The following is an 8,120-nucleotide window of genomic DNA, read 5'->3' on the forward strand; positions in this document are numbered from 1 at the left end:
GCATCTCCGGGAAGCACCATGCACCTTCCGGAAGCAGCTGCCCCAAAGCCCAAAGGTTTGGATCCCTCCCTGATGTTTTCACATGTGCTGGACTCAGATGATCATGGAAGATCTCTACAAACCCAAACTGACTCCAGCCTCGGAGGCTGTAAGGAAAAACCCACTTGGCTAGGAGCCAGGAAAGGGACTGTAACTTCCCAGTGATTACAGCTCTGCAGTGAAATTCTAAACAAGTCAATGGCTCCTTTTTTTTTTTTTCCTCCATAATTCCAGTAGATCCAAAGCTGCTCCGGAAGATTCTGCAAAAACCTGCCCAAAAAATGCAGGAAGCTTCATTAAAAATTACCAGGCAACCCAGTAGCTCAAGAAAAAAGGTAGTGTTGAATCCTAAAGCTTTCCCTCCTGCTTGCCTTGCCGTTCCTGCTGGGACTGTGAGGTTTTTCCAAGGCACAAGAACCATCTGGTTTTTTCAGGCAGGACACAGCATGTGGCAGCACAGCCCCACAGAGCCCTCGGTGCCTTCAGTTACTGGGGTGGAAAATCACTGATGGACAGGGACACCCTGGCTGGATAAAGCTGGCCATGGAGGCACATCCAGCTGGGAACCAGGGGGCTCAGGCCTGGCTCAGTCCTGCTCAACACCTTCATGGACGGGCTGGGCACGGGGATGGAGGGCACCACCCTGGCTCAGCTCAGGGACAGCCCCAGGGGGGTGGGATGTGGATCTGCTGGGGGCAGGGAGCTCTGCAGAGGGACCAGGACAGCCTGGATCCACGGGCTGAGGGACAGCCAGGCCAAGAGCTGGGTCCTGCACTGGGGTCACACCAACCCCATGGAACACCCCAGGATGGGAAGGGAACGGAGCTGGGAAGGGAATGGAGCCCCAGGAGGAGCTGAGGGAGCTGGGAAGGGAATGGAGCCCCAGGAGGGGCTGAGGGAGCTGGGAAGGGAATGGAGCCCCAGGAGGGGCTGAGGGAGCTGGGAAGGGAATGGAGCCCCAGGAGGGGCTGGGGGAGCTGGGAAGGGAATGGAGCCCCAGGAGGGGCTGGGGGAGCTGGGAAGGGAATGGAGCCCCAGGAGGGGCTGAGGGAGCTGGGAAGGGAATGGAGCCCCAGGAGGGGCTGGGGGAGCTGGGAAGGGAATGGAGCCCCAGGAGGGGCTGAGGGAGCTGGGAAGGGAATGGAGCCCCAGGAGGGGCTGGGGGAGCTGGGAAGGGGCTCAGCCTGGAGAAAAGGAGGCTCAGGGGGACCTTGTGGCTCTGCACAACTCCTGACAGGAGGGGACAGCCAGGGGGGGTCGGGCTCTGCTGCCAGGGAACAGGGACAGGACAAGGGGAAATGGCCTCAGGCTGGGCAGGGCAGGCTCAGGGTGGACAGCAGCAGGAATTTCTCCCTGGAAAGGGTGCTCAGGCCTTGGCAGGGGCTGCCCAGGGAGGTTTGGGGTGCCCATCCCTGGAGGTGGCCAGGGCAGGCCTGGGTGTGGCACTGAGTGCCCTGGGCTGAGGACAAAGTGGGGACTGGGCACAGGCTGGACTAAGAGGACTTTTACAACTGAAATCATTCTGTGATTCCAGGAAAAACCCCCTGCTCTAAGCCCCAGGGTGAGCCCAACAACCTCACCTGGTCAGAAACTGATAAAGATTGTACTGGATTCAAGTTCAACAAAGATGGAACAAGTCACAATATTTAATCAGAGGTTTCTTTGAAAGCTTTCCAAAACTTTTAACACAGGTTCCCTCCAGACACAACAGAACGAACTCAAATCCAGGAGAGTTGCAAACCACCTGAGTTTCTGTGACTTCACATCTCTAAGTGTCAGCTGAGAGCCCAGAACAGAGAGAAGCTCCTTGAGGAACTTGCAGGTCAGGCTAAGAATGGTGAGGTGACAGTGGCACTGAGGTGCCAGCCCCGTTGCCAAGGTGTTGTTTGAAGCTCACAGCTCTCTAGATCCATTTTCAGTCCCCAGGGAAGCACTCAGGCTAGGCCCAGGAGCCCTGCAGGCTCTGGAGGCCAGTACTGAGTGTCTCAGCACAGATTCTGGCACAGGCAGGTCTGTTCTCCAGCTCACAGAGCCAGGGTGCAGAGCAGGCAGCACACCCAGTGCCACAACACCCACATCAGAACCAAACCCTCATCTTCCTTCACTGCCCCAGAGCCTGAGGAGTAGAAATGGCTTTTTACAACCTGCCTGTTGGAGTTAACGTCTGGCTGTGGGATTTACCATGAGCCTGCAAACAAGAGCAAATCCAGCAGCTGAAATTGTTTCCTTGAAATAAAGCAGTGCTCCTGTTGGGTAAGAGAAATGAAATATTACAGGAGGATTTTTGAGCAGCAAGAAGTTGGAAACAGTCTAATCAAGAGCCGACCCCTCTCTCTCAGGAAGGGAAGACTCTCTTGTGGAGGGGATTTCTGAGCACTCCGTGCTTCCAAGAGCACCTGGCAAAGCCTCCCCTCTCCATCTCACCCCACAGGCCCCAGCACTGCTTGCAGAGCACAGGAGAGCTCTCTGCAGCTGCCTCCGAATGCAGTACTCATCATTAGGAAGGGCTCTGAGCTGCATTCCTGCCCTTTTCCCCATTACCCCAGACTGGGAGATGCAGCAGGAGCAGGTCCCACACACCTGGCAGCTCAGAGCTCTCCCAGAGCTCCCTGGCACACCTGGGGAGGAGGGAAATTCCAGTGAGGAACACCTGGAAACAGGAACTGCTTTCCCCCATCACAACTGACTTCAGGATAGAACAGCTTGCTCAGTTTTAATCCATTAATTTCACCTCCTACATTAACTTACGGTGTGAAATCTTCCTCACCAGCTTCACAGGTCTAAACCAAAATAATGCTAGGATTGTGAAGTGTTAGATGTTACTGAAAGGGTACAGAGTACAGAACCGTTAATCTGCATTTAAAAGTCTCTCTGCCACTGCCCCAGGCAGTGAACTGAATGGGAACTGAACACCTACACAGGCCTGATAACTTTAACTTTGTCTGAGCTGCCGGACACACAAACACCTGCTTCAAAAGCCTGGCTGCACCCAAACTGCTCCTCACTGCTCCAACTGTGCTCACAAAAGCGCTTCTTTCCACAAGAACAACATAAGCCTAAAGTAAAAGTCCAACTGATGACATTGCCTGCTGTAAAACTAGGAGTTTTTATCCCATAGTTTTGTCAAATTCTGTTAAAAAAAAAAATTAGGTTAGGGCCTCAGCTCCCTCCCTGTTTGCTTTATGCCAGGACACCCCTTTGCCCCCCACCTCTTAAATCACAGAATCACTGAGGCTCTCGTTCACCCAAGACCACTGAGTCCAACCTTTGACCTAAATAAAGTTAGAAGTTGCACTGACAAGACTGAAAAATACCTCACCTTGCAGCCAGCAGCTACTTAAGTTAATATGATTTTAAGTGTTAACCACAGCACATCCTTTAGACATTCACCTCTTTTAAGATTTAGTGATGAATTGGCACCTGCTGTCATAATTCTATTTGCTTCCACCTGGCCAAATATAATGTGCTATCTGCTGTGGAATTTTAAGGTCTCCTACTGTTTCTTCCAGATCTAGGCTGCCTAAAACTCTTCATTACATAAGTTTTTTTTAAATAAATCTGTATTATTTAAGCACAGCTGAGAAGTTAAAATAATTCAGTCCTTAAAGCCCACAGGACTGGGAAAGGCCCATGAAACTATTTAAATTTAGGTACACTTTAACAACAGAAATCTGTTTAAACACTAAACCAGAGTCAACAAATTCATGGTTTCTTCTCCCTGGAATCAAGGGGAAAACAATTAACCTAATAGAAATATTACGAATTCAAATTCTTATCACCTGAATCACCTTATCGGAATCCCTCTTTAGGCTCTCTAAAGCTGCCCCAGAGCAGCCCACGCAGGCAGGCTGAGTGTGGAGCTCAGGGTGGCTCAGGCACCAAGCCATGCCCAAGGCCTGGCTTTAATCTTCCAGATGTAGTTCCCTCCCTCCTCAAAAACTGTCACAGCTTCCACAACACACAGCTGAACACACCCACCCTGCTTTAAAGGGCTCCTAACTCAGAACATCCACCTTGGTTTAAAGGGCTGCCTAACTTTAACATCCACCTTGGTTTAAAGGGCTGCCTAACTTTAACATCCACCTTGGTTTAAAGGGCTGCCTAACTTTAACATCCACCTTGGTTTAAAGGGCTGCAAAACTAAACACACCCACCCTGCTTTAAAGGGCTCCTAACTCAGAACATCCACCTTGGTTAAAAGGGCTGCCTAACTGAACACACCCACCCTGGTCTAAAGGGCTCCTAACTCAAGAACACCCACCCTGGTTTAAAGGGCTCCTAACTCCAGAACACCCACCCTGGTTTAAAGGGCTCCTAACTCCAGAACACCCACCCTGGTTTAAAGGGCTCCTAACTCCAGAACACCCACCCTGATTTAAAGGGCTCCTAACTCCAGAACACCCACCCTGGTTTAAAGGGCTCCTAACTCCAGAACATCCACCCTGGTTTAAAGGGCTCCTAACTCCAGAACATCCACCCTGGTTTAAAGGGCTCCTAACTCCAGAACATCCACCCTGGTTTAAAGGGCTGCCTAACTCAGAACATCTACCTTGGTTTAAAGGGCTGTCTAACTCAGAACATCCACCCTGGTTTAAAGGGCTCCTAACTAAGAACATCCACCTTGGTTTAAAGGGCTGCACAACTGAACACACCCACCTTGGTTTAAAGGGCTGCACAACTGAACACATCCACCTTGGTCTAAAGGGCTCCTAACTTAGAACATCCACCTTGGTCTAAAGGGCTCCTAACTTAGAACATCCACCTTGGTCTAAAGGGCTCCTAACTTAGAACATCCACCTTGGTTTAAAGGGCTCCTAACTTAGAACATCCACCTTGGTTTAAAGGGCTGTCCAGCTCAGAACATCCACCTTGGTTTAAAGGGCTCCTAACTTAGAACATCCACCCTGGTTTAAAGGGCTCCTAACTTAGAACATCCACCCTGGTTTAAAGGGCTGCCTAACTCAGAACATCCACCTTGGTTTAAAGGGCTGCCTGAGAACATCCATCTTGGGTTAAAGGGCTGCCTGAGAACATCCACCTTGGGTTAAAGGGCTCCTAACTTAGAACATCCACCTTGGTTTAAAGGGTTCCTAACTAAGAACATTCACATTGGTTTAAAGGGCTGCCTAACTTAGAACATCCACCTTGGTTTAAAAGGCTGCCTAACTGAAACAAGCCCACCTTGGCTTAAAGGGCTGCCTGACTCAGAACCGAACTGAGAGCATCCACCTTGGTTTAAAGGGCTGCACAACTCAGAAAATCCACCTTGGTTTCAAGAGCTGCCCACTGAGAACAGAACCGAGAACATCCACCCAACTGAACACATCCACCTTGGTTTCAAGGGCTGCCCACTGAGAACAGAACTGAGAACATCCACCCAACTGAACACATCCACCTTGGTTTCAAGGGCTGCCCACTGAGAACAGAACTGAGAACCCCCACCCAGGGCTGCCCAGGACTGAGAGTCCTCACTCCCCCTTCACCTGGGCTGTGTGTGAGGTAATTGAACTGCTGGAGAAGCGATGCTTTTGTGCTGCTGCAGAAGCCCTTTTCCTTGCATTACGGCTCCTCCCTAAATCCCCTCCACCACTCCCCAAAAGATGTATTGCTCTTGGGTCCCGGGATAAGCCAGGCCTGACTGCACCAGCTGCAGCACAGCCAACAAACAAAGCCATTTACTGTTCCAAAAACCCCAGCCTGCTCCAAACCCCGGGAGTCTGGGACAATGCTGGCAGGGCTGCTGCATTCACCACCACGGGAACTGCAGTGAACAACAAGGGTGTCCCACTGAGCTCACAGCAGGCCCTGGATGTGTCCCCTTAAATACAGGATTCTGGAACTGTCAGGAGCCAACTCTGGCAGCCCAGCCTGGGAGCTGCTCCCTTGGGACTGACTGGTTTGAGTGGGAAGGGACCTTAAAGCTCAGCCAGTGGCACCCCTGGATCCCTGGCAGTGCCCAAGGCCAGGCTGGGGCTTGGTGCACCCTGGGATCGTGGAAGGTGTCCCTGCCATGGCAGAGGGATGGAATTCAGTGTTGTTTAAAGCTCCTTCCCACCCAAAGCATTCCGTAATTCTATGATTCACCTTCCCCAGACGAGGGATGTGCTGCGCAGCAAACGCAATTCTGGAGGAATTTTAAACAGAGGATTCCATATTTTACATGTCCAACACAGAAAATGCAGAAGTCGCTGCTTCACGACACAAGTTTGTCATAAGTGAAAAATGTCAGTGTCAGTTTGGTGAGTGTCAGAAACAGGCAACTCAACTTCCAAAACACAAGATTTTGAGGCCAGCACCACAGTCAATCCCAACAGATCCCGTTACCTGAATCACACTGAGAAGTCTCTCAGGGCAACTTCCACTTTCCTGGGCTCGCTTCCTTCTTCAGACATTTAAACGACAACCTAAGGAGAGGCAAATAACACCGAGTGAGCTTTTCCTGCAAGAAAGCAGCAGCTTTCCACAGAAAAACCACACTGCCTCATTTCACAGCCCCAGCAGGGTGCTGCTTCTGCCCTGGCTGCTGCTCCCGTTAACCCCAGAGCAACGCAGCCCGCACACCCCGGCTCTCCCGTTAACCCCAGAGCAATGCAGCCCGCACACCCCGGCTCTCCCGTTAACCCCAGAGCAATGCAGCCCGCACACCCCGGCTCTCCCGTTAACCCCAGAGCAATGCAGCCCGCACACCCCGCGTCTCCCGTTAACCCCAGAGCAACGCAGCCCGCACACCCCGGCTCTCCCGTTAACCCCAGAGCAATGCAGCCCGCACACCCCGCGTCTCCCGTTAACCCCAGAGCAATGCAGCCCGCACACCCCGGCTCTCCCGTTAACCCCAGAGCAATGCAGCCCGCACACCCCGCGTCTCCCGTTAACCCCAGAGCAATGCAGCCCGCACACCCCGGCTCTCCCGTTAACCCCAGAGCAATGCAGCCCGCGCACCCCGGGTCTCCCGTTAACCCCAGAGCAATGCAGCCCGCACGCCCCGGCTGTCCCGTTAACCCCAGAGCAACGCAGCCCGCACACCCCGGCTCTCCCGTTAACCCCAGAGCAACGCAGCCCGCACACCCCGGCTCTCCCGTTAACCCCAGAGCAACGCAGCCCGCACACCCCGCGTCTCCCGTTAACCCCAGAGCAATGCAGCCCGCACGCCCCGGGTCTCCCGTTAACCCCAGAGCAATGCAGCCCGCACGCCCCGGGTCTCCCGTTAACCCCAGAGCAATGCAGCCCGCACACCCCGCGTCTCCCGTTAACCCCAGAGCAATGCAGCCCGCACGCCCCGGGTCTCCCGTTAACCCCAGAGCAATGCAGCCCGCACACCCCGCGTCTCCCGTTAACCCCAGAGCAATGCAGCCCGCACACCCCGCGTCTCCCGTTAACTCCAAATCAGTGCAGCCTACCCATTCCGGCTCCCTGCCAGCAGCTGTTCCGCGGCCGGGAGGAACACCGGGGCACGGCCAAACCAGCGGCCGCCTCCCCCCCCACCCCGCCCCCAGCCCGGTGACCCGGGCCCCGCTGGGCTCTCCCCCGCCCGGGCCCGGCGGCCCCGCCGCTCCTCCCCGTACCTGAGCCGCTGCCGGGGCTGCCCAGGGGCGGCCGGGCCGCCTCAGCCGCCGCCGCCTCAGCCGCCGCCGCCGCGCTCCAACGGTCCCGGCCGCCGCCGCGCGGCGCCCCGGCCAATCAGGGCCCGCCTCCGCCGGGGGCGCGCGGCCCCCCGCCAATCCGCGCCCGCCGGGCCCCGCCTTCTCGCGCCCCGCCAGCCAATCGGCGGCCGGCGCCGCCCGGCGCGCTCCCGCCCCCGCCGCGGCGCGCGCGCGCCGCGCGGCGCTCACCCCGGGGCGCGGCGGGACCGCGCAGGCGCAGCGCGAGCAGCCGAGGGGGCGGCCCCGCCCCCGGCCCGCCCTGAGGGGCGGGGGCCGCCTGAGGGGGGCGGAGCGAGGGGGGCGGAGCGAGGGGGGCGGCGGGATGGGGGCTCCGTCAGCCATGGGAGCCCTCACGGCCATCCCTCAGCACCGTGCCAGCCATGGCTGTCCCTCACACCGTGCCAGCCATGGGAGCCCTCACGGCCATCCCTCAGCACCGTG

The 8,120-nt window shown here is 55.6% G+C and overlaps 1 protein-coding gene across 3 annotated transcripts in view; it reads right to left on the minus strand.

Annotated features, from left to right (window-relative positions):
- Nucleotides 1-7,667, minus strand: part of DTNB (dystrobrevin beta) — a 193,242-nt gene extending 185,575 nt beyond the window's left edge. For 2 of the 3 annotated variants that reach the window (XM_068183103.1, XM_068183105.1), the window contains exons 1-2: nt 7,602-7,666; nt 6,364-6,443 (exon numbers count right to left, since the gene is read on the minus strand). The gene's annotated coding sequence lies outside the window, so the exon portion shown is untranslated. Of the gene's footprint in view, nt 1-6,363; nt 6,444-7,601 lie in introns of all 3 variants that reach the window. The other variant, XM_068183104.1, reaches the window with a different exon arrangement.
- Nucleotides 7,668-8,120: the final 453 nt, after the last annotated feature.

Source organism: Anomalospiza imberbis, chromosome 3 (assembly GCF_031753505.1).
Source record: "Anomalospiza imberbis isolate Cuckoo-Finch-1a 21T00152 chromosome 3, ASM3175350v1, whole genome shotgun sequence".
NCBI classification, from domain to species: domain Eukaryota; kingdom Metazoa; phylum Chordata; class Aves; order Passeriformes; family Viduidae; genus Anomalospiza; species Anomalospiza imberbis.